The sequence below is a fragment of the Callithrix jacchus genome, chromosome 2 (assembly GCF_049354715.1).
Source record: "Callithrix jacchus isolate 240 chromosome 2, calJac240_pri, whole genome shotgun sequence".
Classification (NCBI taxonomy): Eukaryota; Metazoa; Chordata; class Mammalia; order Primates; family Cebidae; genus Callithrix; species Callithrix jacchus.
In genome coordinates, this window is record NC_133503.1 from 61361524 (window position 1) to 61376866 (window position 15343).

Below are 15343 nucleotides of genomic sequence, written 5' to 3' on the forward strand. Positions count from 1 at the left end.
CTGTCCAAGTCCCATTTAATCAGATGGATATGCTAATCTGCCCTCCCAAGTCTCAGATTGCCAGTTTAGTGGGGCACCTGGACCAGTGCATTTTGGGCAGAGTGTTGTGGAGTGCCACTGTGCTGCGGTGCCGGCCAAAGCAGCAGCACCACCCAAAACAGCTGCGCTGGCATCCCGTGTCTCTCCTACACCTGGAAATTTCCCCGTTCTGTGGGCAACAAAGATCCATCTGGAAATGCGGCTTTGACTCACCCTCTGCACATTCACTGAGAACTGCAATCCTGGGTTGTTCTTACCGTGCCATCTTTAATCCCCTCTCCTGTAATTAAAATTTTAAAAAGCTAACATAAAATGAGGAGGAATGTCAAATTCCAGTTTTGATCTTCATGACTGCATGATTTGGGGAATATCTCTCTCTCCTTTCATCATCAGAGCCTTATCTGTAAACTGGGGATATAAAACTATTTGGGGGTCATTGTGAAGAACAAGTTAAATGGGAGATAGAGAGCTCCTAGCACAGCCTGGTACATGGTAGATGCTTTGTAAATGGTGGTTACTAATCTGTGAACCCACTTGGCTTTATTCTCTGCTGATTTGATTCTAGGGCTGTAAACTCTGAAGCCTACAGGGTCCAGGCAGCTAAATGGCAAGAATGATATGGCTGGGTGTAAGACAGTGGCCTTATCAACAGCTGGGACCATGCACAACTGCAGAGCAAAAGCCAACATAAAGGAAGCAGCCTCTGGTGTCTCCTTCAGCTCCCCACTGTGGAGTGGGAAAATGGGGCCAGGGCTGCCAGAGTTTCCAGTTTTTCAAGAGAAGCCCAAAAGCCATATTTTTATGTTATATCTTTCCATTTAAAAAAAAAACATTGGCTCAGATTTGTTATGACACACTATGCTGGCCAAACAGAGCATATCTGGGTGCTATATTTGGTGCAAGGGATGCTGCTTGGCAACCTCTGATCGAAGTATTGCTCAGTTTTACCTTGAATGCCCATGGTGACGGGGAGCTCACCATCTCTCCGTGCTGCCTCCTGCCTCAGATCCGAGTGGGTGCTGATGGTACAGTGTCTCCAAGTGGCTTCCCAGCCCTTGGGACTTCTAGGGCCCTGGCAATGCTTTCTCAGTAAAGAAGTGTAGCTGGCAAGGAACATCCTCTCCAAAGCCAAGGCAGTGCCCCTGACCACCCATGGCCCTCTCTGTCTGGGAAAGGTGAATTCTTCATCATCCCCTGGGCAAAAGCAAGACTGTCTGGCTGGCCTCTGTAGCCCTTCTATTAATTAGCAACTGGCAGTTGCAGCTTTGTAAGAGCCCTTGAGCCAAGTGAGCATGTGCAGGAGCCAGCAGCCTCCTCAGCTCTATGACAAGCCCCCAGGGGACTGGGGCTGGACCTTCTGCTCTGAGTGAATTCCCCCATGGCAGCCAGTGTTGTGGCAGGCACAAGGTCCACTCAGGCTGCTATGATACTTGTCAGCCCCAACATTTTTATGAAAGCTAATGCCTTCCAGGGTAGGAGTGGGCAGGGAAAAGTGACAGGCAAGCCCAGCCCCCAGGGGATACTGCTGGGCATAGCCTGGGGCAGGGGAGGACTAAGGTTGGGAAGAAGGCCCTGCTTAAGGTGCTAAGGCAGCTGCAGTTACTGAATACCTCTGTCCTCTTCTCAGCTGGCCCCCATCAGAGCCACTGGCTCCCCAGCTCAGTCACCTCTGTGCTCATACTGACATCTGCTCCTTTCCAGCAATCTCATTGCAATGCAGCAGTCACAGTACTCCCTGCCCCTTCTTCCCAGCCAGGCCCACCCCTCTGGCCCTTTGAATGGGAAAAGAGCTGCAAAAAGTGGTAGGACATGATGGATTAATGAGGGTCCTCTGGCCACCCAGCTTCTTCCTGTTCACACCTACCCCAAAAGCCAGCAGGCAAGGCCAGCAGGGTCCAAGCAGCAGGACAGGAACGGTGGAAGAGCAAGCTGTGAATCCCACATCCCCACACTGCCAGGCAGACCTCTGTGGCTTGGCTCGGCCTAGCTCACAGACTTTACCCTGCCATGCTGAGTTTGGGAATAGAGGCCACAGGCTCTGAGGCCAAAGAGCTAAAACGGAGCTCTTCCCTCAGGGAGCTCAGTTTGGGAGCTTGGGCTACGGATGGAACAAGCACATGAATGGTAACCTCAATACTCCAAGCATGATCCTTGTCTGGGCACCAGCCACATTAGCATACTTTGGGCACTTATGAGAAATGCAGTATCTCAGACCCTATCCAGACCTACTGAATCAGAATCTGTATTTAACAAGATCCCCAGGTGAGTCGGATGACATTATAACAGGAGAAACTGCATTGTAACAAACAGAGAGCTCTGTCCAAATGCCACAAAGTGGTCAGCTAGGGAGAGATGGATGGCAGCCAGTGTGGCCTGAAAGGGTGTCCCACAAGGCCCTAGGGACATTAGGCCCTAAAACATGGGAGAGGAGGGTGGATGGACAGGGAGACAGATCAACACAGTTGGAAGCTCCCTATGTGAGGCAGGCTACCTGGCAGCCCAAAAGCCTCAATGCCCACAGCAGCTAAGGGAACCAGTGTCGCAGGGCCAAGATGGGGAGAAGGCAACCCCCAGCCTTATCATGTAGCCACCAGACCAGGGACTTGAGCCGAGTAGCAGGGAGAACCTGGTGCTGAGGTACCTCTAGCCAAGCAGTATAGGGGTCCTAGCCCTCTGACCCTATTGGGTTTCTGTGCACCCAGCATCCTGGGACCATCTCAGTCCTGGGCTCCAGGGGCCCCTGCCTTGTCAGGTGGGACACATCTCATTCCCAGGGAGCCCTGCTGCCCACTGTGCCAGCTGATAGCACAGCCCAGGCAGCTCACCTTGGAATTCCCCTCTGCAACTAGGCACTCTTCCCCCTCCAGCACAGCCTGTGGCTCCTTTCAGCCTAGCTTTGCACACTGAGAGTCGTAACAGCATTCCTGGGCAATGGCCCCAGGAAAGCCCAGCAAAGAAGGGGCCTCAGAACCCCCAGACCCAGAGATAGGCTGCCACCTCTTCCTCCTCACCACCTCCTGCTGGAAGAGTCCTTCCCAGGACTCAAAAGGAGAGAGGTGGGAGGATAAAGGACTGAAGAAATTAAAAAAAAAAAAAACAGTCCCCAGGCAGAACCCCTTTCCTTCCTTGGGCATCTAACTCGGAGCCCTGTTTTCATTTCCATTCTGCTGGCAATGGGAGGCCCAAGCCCTAGACTGCAGAGGGACCCCACTACCAGGCTCCAGAGAAGGTGAGTGCCTGCCTATCACCAGGCCCAGGCTCTCTTCTGGGATGGCCTAGAGAGGGGTTCACAACCTTGAGGCCCCTGATGGTCCTCAACTTAGGGGACCACAGACACCAGAAATTAAGTGCCACACTGTATGTGTTTGGACACCCAGGTATCTTTCTGGATGAAGTGAAATTTCAGACCCCAAGCAGGTTCAGAACCCCTGCTTGGGCCAAGGACAGAGACCCATGTGATCTTCCCAAAACCTAGGAGAGGTAGTAGTAAGGGCAGGGGAGGTGTGGTTCACAACAGCATCACTGCCCCCGTGACAGCTCACTGGAGCTTCTCACCTCTGCAGGGCTACCACAGTTGTACCATTTGTGTTTGGCATGGCAACAGGTGACAAGATTCCCATTGTCTAAATGGGAAAACTGGGGCTCAAAAAAGGCTTGTAATGCACACAGGGCTCCATAGCAGTCAGGGTTGGGGAGGTGATGGGAGGTGAATAATGGCAGCTATGGGGTGCCAGTGACCAGCAGCAGGAAGTCAGCTCAGGCTACCCCTGGGACCTGCTAGGCCACTGGCCCAGTTTCCAAGATTTCAGAGCCCAGCTGTTTTGCCCCAAGGAAAGGATACTTTAAGCATCCCCATGCACCTTCCCTTCCTCAAGGCTTCAGGAGGCTCGGTCTAGAACAGGATAGGGACAGGGGATGAGAAAGGCCAAACTTCTGCCTGCCTCCATTCTCAAGGCTGAGCCAGCTTCGGGGATGCAGCAGCAATCCCAGAACTCACATTCCACAAAGGTTGGTCCCCACCAGCTTCCACATCCACCCACATAGCCCCCAGACACCTGCTCAGACAGACACCTAGATACACACACCCCTGAGCCTGACCAGCTTCCGGGAACACAACCAGCTATATCTGCACTTGGGGTTCCATTTCCTTTCTCTCCTCTTAGAAAAACAAGATTATCCAGGTACTATGTTTTGTTTGTTCCAGGTTCTCCAGGACACAGCTTCTATGGAAGGAAGGCTCCATCCAGGACCCAAGAGCCCAGCCAGCCTCGGGCAGGAACCCGGGAAGCCATGTCCTCAGGGGCTGCAGCGTCCTGGCCTCTTCCCTTAACACACCACAAACACAAGTTTCAAAAGGCAAATGGGGAGTTGGAGGGGAGGGGAAGCCAGAAAGGCCAGAGAGCCTGGGAGAGCCACAGGGATACCCAGGGCATGGTTTCTTTTCTGTTGGAGGGTGGGATCGGGGTCAGGTAGAGTAAAGAGAAGCAGAGGCAGCCCAGAAAAGCTTATTAGCCATGGCCCAGGTTATGCTGGTCCCTCAAAGCACAGCCCACCCTTGCCCTGGAAAAGGTATGCAGCCTTCCTCCCCCAGGAATGGGAGATGCTGGAAGCAGCCCATCACGGTCAGCCCTGAACTCCAAACCGCAAACTCCATCTATCATGGTTTGCTGGTGATTCTTTATTAAACCATTTCTGCTAGATCAATGCTTCCTGCCCATCAAAATGATGAATAAATCCTCGACTAGCCTGAGCAATGCTTGCAGAAGCTCTTGTGAAGCCTGAGATGGGAAATAGCAATTGGCTACACATAGAGGCCCAAGGCCAGTGGCTGAAACTCTAGAGACCGAAGCTGGGGGTGCTGGTAGGAGTGGGATGGGTTAGGTGCGGTTGAGTGGTAGGTTTTCTAAGCTTAGAAGACTTAGCTAAGCTCTTGCCTCTTTAACTTTCTGAGGATGGGACTAGCTGTACTGGCCTAAAAGCAGGAACGGCATGGCCACAGCTCCTCCAGACACACTGAGATGATCTTTGTTGGATTTCTTTCTTTACACCCAACCTAGCTCCAGACAGCTACAAGGTTGTGCAAAGAAGAAATGCACTTGTGGCCACCAGTCCCTGTTGCTTGTTGCACAAACCCCAATTCAAAGCCCATTCCAACCCTTTTCATGTTGCCCATTTAAAAATCCTGCTGCATCCCTGCTTCCCCATCCCCACCACCTTCTGCAGCCATGTCCCAGGCAGCCTGCAGTTAGTGGGAGATTCTGCAGCAGGGGGACTGCAGACACACATACCAGAATGGGTAGGAGTAAGACAAGGAAGGGGGAAAGGATCCTATTTGATAAAATTGACCCAGTCCTAACTCTTCACCATCCAAGGTAAGGGAGACAGGAAGGGCCAGGCCCAGCATCCAGAAGGTCCTCAGTCACTGCCTGCTGTTGAGGGAGGCTGGGCATGCCAGGGGGTTGGCCTCTTGTAGGCTCCCCAGGCAATGGGCTTGGTGATGAGAACCCTGAACAGATGCTTTCTATTCAGGGACCTGGGCAATGGAGGCAAGGGCCCTTCAACACCCAAGTGGTTGGTACTGGAACCCCCTGTCACCACCACTGAAAAATTCAGAGACAGGAGGAAAAGCCAAGGACACCCAGGGAGGTGAAAGAAACATAGCTCCTGCTCACTCCTCCCTAGCTCAGCCTGGGATCCTCAGGGCCCAGTACCACCCAGAGGCAAGTACACTCTTTAGGAAGCTGGCACTGGGAACCCAGTCACCATTGCTGATGGGAGGGTCCCACATTTGCTCACACAATTTGATGACTATGGCTGTCTGTTTAGCCTGCCCTATGGTCTCCCTAATCCTCTGGGAATGAGAACCCTGGAGGTATTAGGGTTAGGAAAAGCAGTCTCCAAAAGGAAAAAGTGGGGGAGGGGCTCTGCTCACTACCTATTTTAAGCCACCGAGTGTTGTCTGACTGGTCATTCCCGGCACAAGAAATCTCTCTCATTGGATGAAAAAAGGCTTTGCTCTCATTACAAACCCATCTTCCCTGGAGATTGCAAAGAGGGCTCTGGGTTGGCAAAATGCTCATTTTTATAGGCAGGCAAGCAAGGTAGGCAAGGAATAGAGATACGTAGGGGGCAGGGCCCAGAGAGAGAATGAGAGAATTAAACCCAGCTTGAAAACTGTTTCCCAGACCTTCATCTCAGTTTTATGTATCAGGTAAGCCCAGAGGGGCACTAGGGGACCTCAGGACCTTGACTTAGGTAAAAGCATCCCTGATCCCAACCGTAGAGACAACCAACAATCCCTCTTTTTACACAAATATGCCCACAAATTCCCAGTGCTGTCTGCTGTTCAGTGGCATCTGACTCAGATGATGTGGAAGGGGGCAGGGTTCCTCTCCCTGACTGGCAGTCATACGTTTTTTGGGAACCGACCAGTAGCCCATGAGAGACCAAGCTTATGCTGGAGCTTGGGTCTCTGGGGTACGGAGAGGCCACTGAACAAGCATGGGGCACAGGACAGCTGCTCATCAGTCAGAACACCAGGCATCTTCACCCATCACTATAAGCAAGGTCATTCCGCCCTGCTGTTCCTGATGCCAGCTGTCTAGAGTGCCTGCTCCTTTCCCACCACTTAGCATGAGGGGCTGAGCTCAGGGTTACAGTGGGTGCAGGGGGTTTACACCCTGGCCTGAGGCCCCAGCGACCTCTGTCCTCCAGGGATCCGGCCACAGCTTTCTAGGGCACCAGAAGGCAGATATTAATGCCTGCTGTCAGTACCCAAGGAGTTGGTCCGTTGCTAAGAGGTCTGTCTCTCTTCATGGCCCTGCTCTGCAGGCTGAATGACCCGGAGCTGCCTCTAGGATGGTCATCCTGACTGCAGCCTTGAAGTGGGAGGAGGAATGAGTGGCTTAAGATGGCAGAGCCCTATCCTGGCTGCTGGCAGGGCTAGGCCAGGCTCAGAACACCTTTTCAGTCTGTGTCCAATGCAGCCCAGACACGAGAAGACCGGTGCCTGAACACAGAGCAAAGTTCCCAGCGAGGTGCAGGGCGTGCCTAGGGGTGTCTCGGAACCTAGAAGCGCCCTGCTTCTCTTGGAGCTCCCAGCGCAAGGAAGGAAAGTTAACTCCAGCTAGGAGGCAGGGTCAGCAGGAGGCACCCACTGGATCATCGCTGCGGCCCCTTACCTGAAATCGCTGTAGGGGAGGATGATCCAAAATCCCGCCGACTTGACCCTCTCCTGCTAGTGCTCCATGGCTTTCTGGCTGCCAACATCCTTAGGGAGAATTTGTTGACCCAGGGTTGGAGCATGGTCCTAAAGAGGGACTGCATGAAACTGGCCTGGCCAGGCGCACCTCTGCCTCCGGGAGGATTTGGTGGCCGGCGGCAGCGCCTCCCTCCGCTTTGATAGCGGTGTCTGCTGAGGGCTGCTCGCAGGAGGCGGAGGCCGGCTGCGGTGGCTGCTGGGGCGGTGGCGACGAGGCTGCGGGGTTCACCGAGGCGCCAGGGCGCTCGGGCTCGGCTGCCAGGCCTCGGGCGTCCTGCCCTCGCCAGGGGACACGTCGCCCTCGGCGATGAGCCACCGCTCCTCCGCGGAGTCATGAAGGTGTCCGTGACTGCTGCCGCCCAGGCTGCCCAGCAAGGCCCCGCTCCCGCGGAAGCGCCTGCCGTCGCCGTTAGTGCTGGACTTGCGCGCGCCGCGGGCCGGTCCTTCGTTGTCCGCTAGCCCGAGGGCCGAGCTCCGGGACTCCGTGCCCCCCGCGGCCGCCGAGGGCGAGGGTAGCGGCCGTAGCCGGATGCTCCTGCGGCTGGGGTCTTGGCGGCTCCCCCGGCCCCCTCCTCCTCGGCATCCTCTTCCTCGTCCATGATCCACGCCTTGGCCCCCACCTGCTGCGGGAGGCTGTCGAGTCGCTTCCGCATGGACGGCGGCAGCTTGTCCATGGTGCCAGGTGCCGGGATCCGGGCCGGGCCGGGGACAGGGACGCGGCGCCGCGGACGGGATCCAGGTCCGCCCGCCGGTCAGTCCGCCCATGGGGACGCGTCCTTCGCCGCCGGCGCGGGGCCACCTCAGGCGCCCATTCTCCGGCAGGCTGCGTGCCGCGGGGAGGCTCCCAGTTCTGCTCCAAGTTCCCGGGCTCGCCGCAGTGCGCCTCCTCCCGGGCCGGGCTGGTCGCCAGGACCTCGCCTTCCTTCCTTCCCTCCCTCCCTCCCTCTTGCGTTCAGGGGTCGCGGCGCGGCTCCAGACGCCCCGCCCCCGCGGGGAACAATGTGCGCCGGCTGGAGAGGCGCTGTGGCCGCGGCACTCGGTGAACCTCTCCGACGGCCCGCGCGGCTCCCGGGCGTGCGTCCCGCGGGAGAGCTGGCTGTCCGTCTGTCTCGCCGCCCGAGCTTTGTGGCCGGCCACCCGCGAGCTAGCCTCGCGTCCTCCGCCCCGGCCCGTCTGGTCAGTGCTGGGGCTACTGCCGCAGCCAAGCGGAGCCTAGCGACCCGCCGGGCTTACATCAGCTGCGTCCTCCCTTGGTGTGCCCTCCGGCTGCGCTCGGGCTCACGCACTCGGAATATTCATGAAGCCGCCGCAGCTCGCGGGTTGCCATAGGAGCGGCTCCCGCAGGTGGGCCTGCCTACCTGGGCTTCTTAAAGGGGCAGCTGCGCAAGGGCCAAGGACTGGGAGGGGGCGGGGGGCGGGCCCAGCTAGGGTCTCAGGTTAGACCCTCGCTAGACCTTCGGGGCCGGGTTGAGAGGTGTCCTCACTCCTGTGCCCTTAAATCTTTTTCCTGGGCCAAGCTGCGAGCGCGCCCCGAGTCTAGAGCTCCGGCTTCAGTTGCGAATTCCCCATCCCAAGATCCAAGGGGACAGGATGGCTTCTCAATTTCTCCATCACCAAGCTCTGGGTTCACCTTTCACTGGCAGGTTTGCTCCTCCGCTGGGTACCCCGACCCTCCTCTTGGGAGGCTACCGGGTTGTCTGCATGAAGAGTCCGGGCCTTCCCGCAACCCGCTTGGAGAAGGGGTTTCCAGGAAATGCACTGCGTCGCGGAGGTTCCCAGGGTTTTCCAGTGATAAGGGCTGGGGGCGAACCCCGCGCCTGTCTTTTCCCTGCAAAGCCTCGCAGCAGCCAGGCAAAGAGGTCATGGGGAAACAGGGAGACACGCACAGGGCGCATGGGTGGGAGCCAGCCCTTCGAGGTAAGACTTCGAGGAAATGTGCCGGCAACAGTCACGGACGCAAGATCCGAACACCTATCTCCGCACGCACCTCTCCCGGGGCTGTTCCCAGAGAGGGACGAGCTGGCTGCAGCGGGGAGCTGGTTGGCCAGCTCCTTGAACGCCCCGGGCACTCTGTAACTGGCTTTGGAGCCCCTTCTCCCTGTATTCCCATCCAAATTATGACACCTCCTATATGGACCCACGCTGGGAGTTTCTGCTCCACCCAGACACCCCACCTCCTCCCCCAAGCAGCTGCACAGCCTCCACTCCCTTCGAGTCTGCAGCCCAGCCCTGCCACCCCTAGCCAAGGGTCCAGCTGTATGTCCTCTCCCAGTCTCTCCCAAGTGTACATATGGACAAATTTTACTAGCTCAGCCTAAGATATAGCCCTACCCCTCTCCAACATCCAGGACAGCCTGATACCCCAGAGTAGTTCAGAAATGGGGAGGAGGATAGATTGGGCATTAAGGGAAGGGGATTGTCCAGGAAAGGCTGGAGGTGAGATTAATGCTGGAGTGGACCCACAGCGAAGTATCACAGGAGGGAGGCAAAAAGGTCGCCTGGTTCTGCCATTTCTCCGAGAAATAACATCAAGTTTTTTTTCCAAGTGATTTCTTTACTCTCATTATTAGCCCAATGTGACCACTTCCCCCTCCTCCATGCAGAGTAGGAATTTGGAAGGCAGGATTCCAGGTGGGCAGCCTAGCAGGGGGTTCTTCTGCTCCATCCACTGGACCACAGGACCTACCACAGGGGGAGGAATGACTAGGGTGATGATATCACTGGTAGCTGGCATTTTTACTTTTGAGCAGCTCTGAGCTGACAGTACTCTGCACAGATGCTAGAGGCCTAATCCCTGAGTGTCCTTGGGTCTCCTTGAGAAGGTGTGTTCTTAAAGAGCTGTGAGCCCAGCCTGCCCTGGTCCACTGGCCACGAGAGAAGGCCTCCATTGAACTCACTTCTTTGGGCTTTGTCTAGCTGGGAGTTAGTCTGCCCTAACTTCGCTCAGGAAGTCAGCCCATACAGCCTTCCCGATGACCTATGGTAGAGACATCTCCTCCTTTGGGAACCCTCCTAACCACCAAAACCTTGGTCACGTCCCTGCCTTTGGTTCCCATGGCCCATTAGCTCCTGTGACCCTGAGCACTGATTACACAGTGCAGTCTGTACCCTGAGGGTAGAGCAGGTCCACCCTATCTCAGGGAACTCTTCACCAACACAAGGGTGGACAGAAAGCAGATCAATAAGTGCCAACTCTACCAATGAGTGAGGGACCCTAGAAGTTAATGGCATTGGAGGGGAAGCTTGGAGGAAATGGAGGATAAGACCAAAATTCTGCTTCCCAGGGTACTGTTGCAACAGGTTGGCCGGGGGTCAGGGTCTTTCAAATTCTCCCCACCAGTACCTCACTCACCCTCAATTTCATTAATGGCACCCATTCATGACCATCTAGGACCAATTCTGGGTGCACCAACGAATATTAGATAAATCAGGCCCTTGGTAAACTCCAATGAGGTCTGTCTTCTCCTGTCTCCTTTATGTGGAAGCCTTAATGGAGGACACTGGTGGTGTGCCAGCATTCCAGGGGACAGACGAGGAGGAGCCCCAGGTCTTGCCTTTGGTGGGCTTTAAGTTGTGAGGAAGCTAGACTCATTCTCAGGAATAGGGCATGAAAATAGAGAAGGAAAACTGAAGACAGGAAAGAAATGTGTACTAAGTTATGCCCCCAGACAGGTGAGATTTCAGAGGGAGCTATTGCTGGACATGGAATATCTAGGGAGTGCTTCCTGGAGGAGGGGGTCAGACTTGATGAAAGACATATATCCAGCACTACAGTTTGCACCTTTTTATTGTTGTTAAACCACATGAAATTTTGATTTTTGTGAGCCCAATATTGTCAAATTTTGGTAATTTCACATGGGTCAACCTAACATTCTTACTCCCATTTGCAGGCAAGAAAACTAAAGCATGAGAGGTAAAATGACCTGCCAAATGCCCCATAGCAAGAAAATGGTGAAGCTGGAATTCCAACGAAGGGCTCCACAGGGCAGGCTGTGCTCTACCTTCCATCTGCTCATGCAGGTAGGTGGGGGGCAGACTCTGCTCTACTTCCCATCTGCTCATGCAGGTGGGTGGGGAGCAGGCACAGGTGAAGGGAGAAGGAGAGAGAAGGTGAAGAATGGAGAGACAATAAACAGGACCCCCACATTCTGTAATCCCCCTATTGCTCCACCCGGGTCTCAGATGCTCTCCTTTCCAGCACTGCCTAGAAGGCCTGGGGTCAGCTCTGGTTCCTTTGATAACACAGTAGCCAGGGCCTGGGGACCCCAGTAAGGGGAAGGCCCTGCCTCAGGACTAAAATGTGGAGAAGACCTGCTACTCTGACCATGGGTGAGGACTAGGGGACTTTGGAGACAGATGGGCTGCTGCAGGGCTGCAGTGGGCTTGGGTATTACTGGAATGCAAACCTAGAAAACATCTGAGTCTAAGAGAGAAGGGGATTGGGGAGGATGGGTTTCCTTCCCTGGAAGGAACACTGGATATTGGGGCAAGGTAGAAGACCTGCTGGGAGTAGAAGTAGAGAATGTAGCTGATTGTGTAAATCAACCTCAGGCCTTATTTGGGTAGGATCTAGATGGCCAGAGGGGGATGGGAAATTCTGGAAGCTTATTTGCTTATGGGCAGAGGACATTGTTCTTGCTTGAAGAGGTAGCTCTGGGGTAGGGCAGTGGCTCCCACACCCTGCAATGCCAAAGTTTTGTCCAGTTATGCTTGAAATGAAATGAAGAAAAAAAAACAGAGAGGGAGAGAGAGAACAATGTAGGCTATTTTAGGATAAGGTTGCCAACTGTCTTTTCTTAGAAGGCTGGCTTTATTCTAAGGTTATGTCCTTACCACATTTTCTGTGTGAAAATGCCCTTTTATGAAATCCTGGTGCTGGAAGATGGTGTTTTTTCAATGTCATTGGCTAAATAAATAGTTGGCACTGGGTTCTGCATTTCTTCCAAAAAATCATTTTTGAAATGTTATTGGTCTGTAAGTTCCAAACGTCTGGGAACCCCTGTTGTAAGCAACAGAGCATGAGACTGAAAAACAAAAACCGGAGGATTAACTACTTCTCTGTCAGTTACTGCCTGTGTATGCCTCAATCTTGTTCATGTGTAAAATAGGCTTGATGATATGCACCTCAAGAGTTATTGCTAAGACTAATGAGAAAATGAATGCACCTAGCTTGGCATCTCATTTGTAGTAAGTTCTCTGTAAACACTGAATGATGAAATGATGGCATGAAACCTGCGTGGCCCAATGGAGAGGAAGGCACCTGGCCTTGGGTATCCAATTTAGGTCATATTGTCATCTTAAAACTTCCTGTCAGGATGAAAGGGATGTTTTATACAAGATTCCTTCCTTTGAACCCTCCATCCCTGAAAATCCCTGGCTGGGTCTCCAGAAGGCAGAATTCCTTCTCTCTGGGACAGGAACTTGCTCTGTTCCCAGGCTTTACAGCAGGCTTGTTTAACCCGCAGCTGCAGACCACATGCAGCCCAGGACAGCTTTGAATGTGGCCCAACACAAACTTGTAAACTTTCTTAAAACATCATGAGACATTTTGTGTGTGATTTTTTTTTGACTCAGCAGCTATCATTAGTGTTAGTGTATTTTATGTGTGACCCAAGACAATTCTTCTCCCTCCAGTGTGGCCGAGGGAAGCCAAGAGATTGGACAACCCTGCTGCATAGGCAGCTGCTGACTCAGAGGCCACACAGTTGACTCTGTGCTCAAGACCCTCTGAGAAGGTCTGGGGGTGGCGAGGAGTTGTATCCATACATATATGGCACTTCATCTTTTTGTTCAGTGTAGATACAGTCCTGCCCTTCTCCTCTGCCCCAGCGTGGGTCTGCTCTGTAGGGCTGGACAGGGATCAGGGACTATAGGCTTCCTGTTGGGTGTCCTGTCCTGGAGACAAGGCCTCCAAGAAAGAATACTTGAACCAGCACTATGCCCTCATGTTTTCTGTCCTGAGGCTTCCTGATAAAGAAACTGGAAGGGGGCTGTGTGCAGTGGCTCATGCCTGCAATCCCAGCACCTTGGGAGGCAGAGGCGGGTGGATCACCTGAGGTAGGGAGCTCAAGACCAGCCTGAAAAACACAGAGAAACCTTGTCTCTACTAAAAGTACCAAATTAGCTGGGTGTGGTGGCACATGCCTGTAATCCCAGCTACTCAGGAGGTTGGGGCAGGAGAATTGCTTGAACCCAGACGGCAGAGTTTGCAGTGAGCTGAGATCACACCATTGCTCTTCAGCCTGGGCACAAGAGCAAAACTCTGTCTCAAAAAAAGAAAGAAGAAAGAAAGAAAGAAAGGAAAGAAGGAAAGAAGGAAGGAAGGAAGGAAACTGAAAGGGAAGGGGGCATGCAGGGAGCAAACAGACTGGATATAGATGTTCCAGGAAACAAACCAACCAGCCAGTCTGGACCAAGCCCTTGGGTGCCCAACTCTTGCACAGCTACACATGGATGGCGGCCTAGAAGGCAGAGAGAGGCCCTAGCTTGGGCAGTGCCTGGTCTGGTCAAAGAAGCAAAAGACCATCCCAGAGGTTTGTAGTCAAGGGTCAGAGGGAATGTTCAGAAGCCCAGGGCAATGATGCTTCCGAGTAGAGTCAAGGTGGGTTTCCTGGAGGAAGTAGAAAGCGGTTACTGTGTGTGTGTGTGTGTATGTCTGTGTGTGCACACGTGTGTGTGTGCATGTGTGTGTGTGGGGCATGTGCTTAGTATGGATGAAACAGTGAATGGAGTAGCCTGACATGGATAAGGCCTGCAGCATTCTGACAGTGGGGTAATCAAGGATAGGGCTAATGAGAGGTGTCCAATTTAGGGAGCCACTAAGCTGTGGTCCTAAGCTAGCTCTATAAGAAAGTCCATCTGTGGAGACCGACTCAACATGGCATGGTGAGAACAACCCAGGATTGAAGCTCTCAGTGAACAGGTGGAGGGTGAGTCAGGGCCGCATTTCCAGACGGATCTTTGTTGCCCACAGAACGGGGAAATTCCCAGGTATAGGAGAGACGCGTGACGCCAGTGCAAAGGTTTTGGCTGGGGCAGCCAATGGTCGGCACCGCAGCGGCACTCCACACAAAGTGCACAGGTCCGGGTGCCCTTTGAACCGGCAATCTGAGACTTGGGAGGGCAGATTGACATATCCATCTGGCTAAACGGGACTTGGACACTGAGCCAGGCCAGAAGATTCCAGAGAAACGATGTTTGGGCCAGCGCAGTGGGACAAACAAAACGGTGATTCCAAATGCTCTGGGTGGAGAGGTTCACTGTGGGCACAGCTAAACCCAGGACGGTGCAGCTCAGTGGGGGAGGGGCGTCCGCCATTACCGAGGCAATCTGCTTCTACTGAGGTACACTCCCATTGCTGACGCAGCCTGCTGTTGCCGAGGCAACGCACCACAACAGAGAGACTCCACTAGAGAACATAGCCCGTGGCAGCAGTGTGAAGACTGCAGCAGCAGGGCAGATCCTGCAGCAAAAGGGTGGACATCACACCAGCAGGGCAGAGGCATGACAGGCAAATACTGAATAGACTGCCTCCTAGCTGGGCAGGACAGCGCAACAGACACTCATAAAGAAACCCAAATGCCCATTAATAATAGACTGGATTGGAAAAATGTGGCACATATACACCATGGAATATTATGCAGCAATCAGAAATGATGAGTTTGTGTCGTTTGTAGGGACATGGTTGAATCTGGAAAACATCATCCTCAGCAAACTGACACAAGAACAGAAAATGAAACACCGCATATTCTCACTCATAGGTGGGTGATGAAAAATGAGAACACATGGACACAGAAAGGGGAGTACTAAACACTGGGGTCTATTGGGGGGAAAAGGGGAGGGCCAGTGGGAGGGGGCGGTGGGGAGGGATAGCCTGGGGAGAAATGCCAAATGTGGGTGAAGGGGAGAAGAAAAGCAAAGCACACTGCCATGTGTGTACCTACGCAACTGTCTTACATGCTCTGCTCATGTACCCCAAAACCTATAATCCAATAAAAAATTAAAAAAAAAGCAAAGAAAGCCCCAACGACTCAAGACAGAGCA

General features: G+C 53.7%; 1 pseudogene across 1 annotated transcript in view; it reads right to left on the bottom strand.

Moving 5' to 3' along the window:
- The window catches only part of LOC103791184 (potassium/sodium hyperpolarization-activated cyclic nucleotide-gated channel 4-like), a 61160-nt pseudogene extending 52586 nt beyond the window's left edge, over positions 1–8574 (bottom strand). The window contains exon 1 of the transcript XR_013532720.1: positions 7221–8574. The product of XR_013532720.1 is annotated as a potassium/sodium hyperpolarization-activated cyclic nucleotide-gated channel 4-like (transcript). The remainder of the gene's footprint in view (positions 1–7220) is intronic.
- Positions 8575–15343: the final 6769 nt, after the last annotated feature.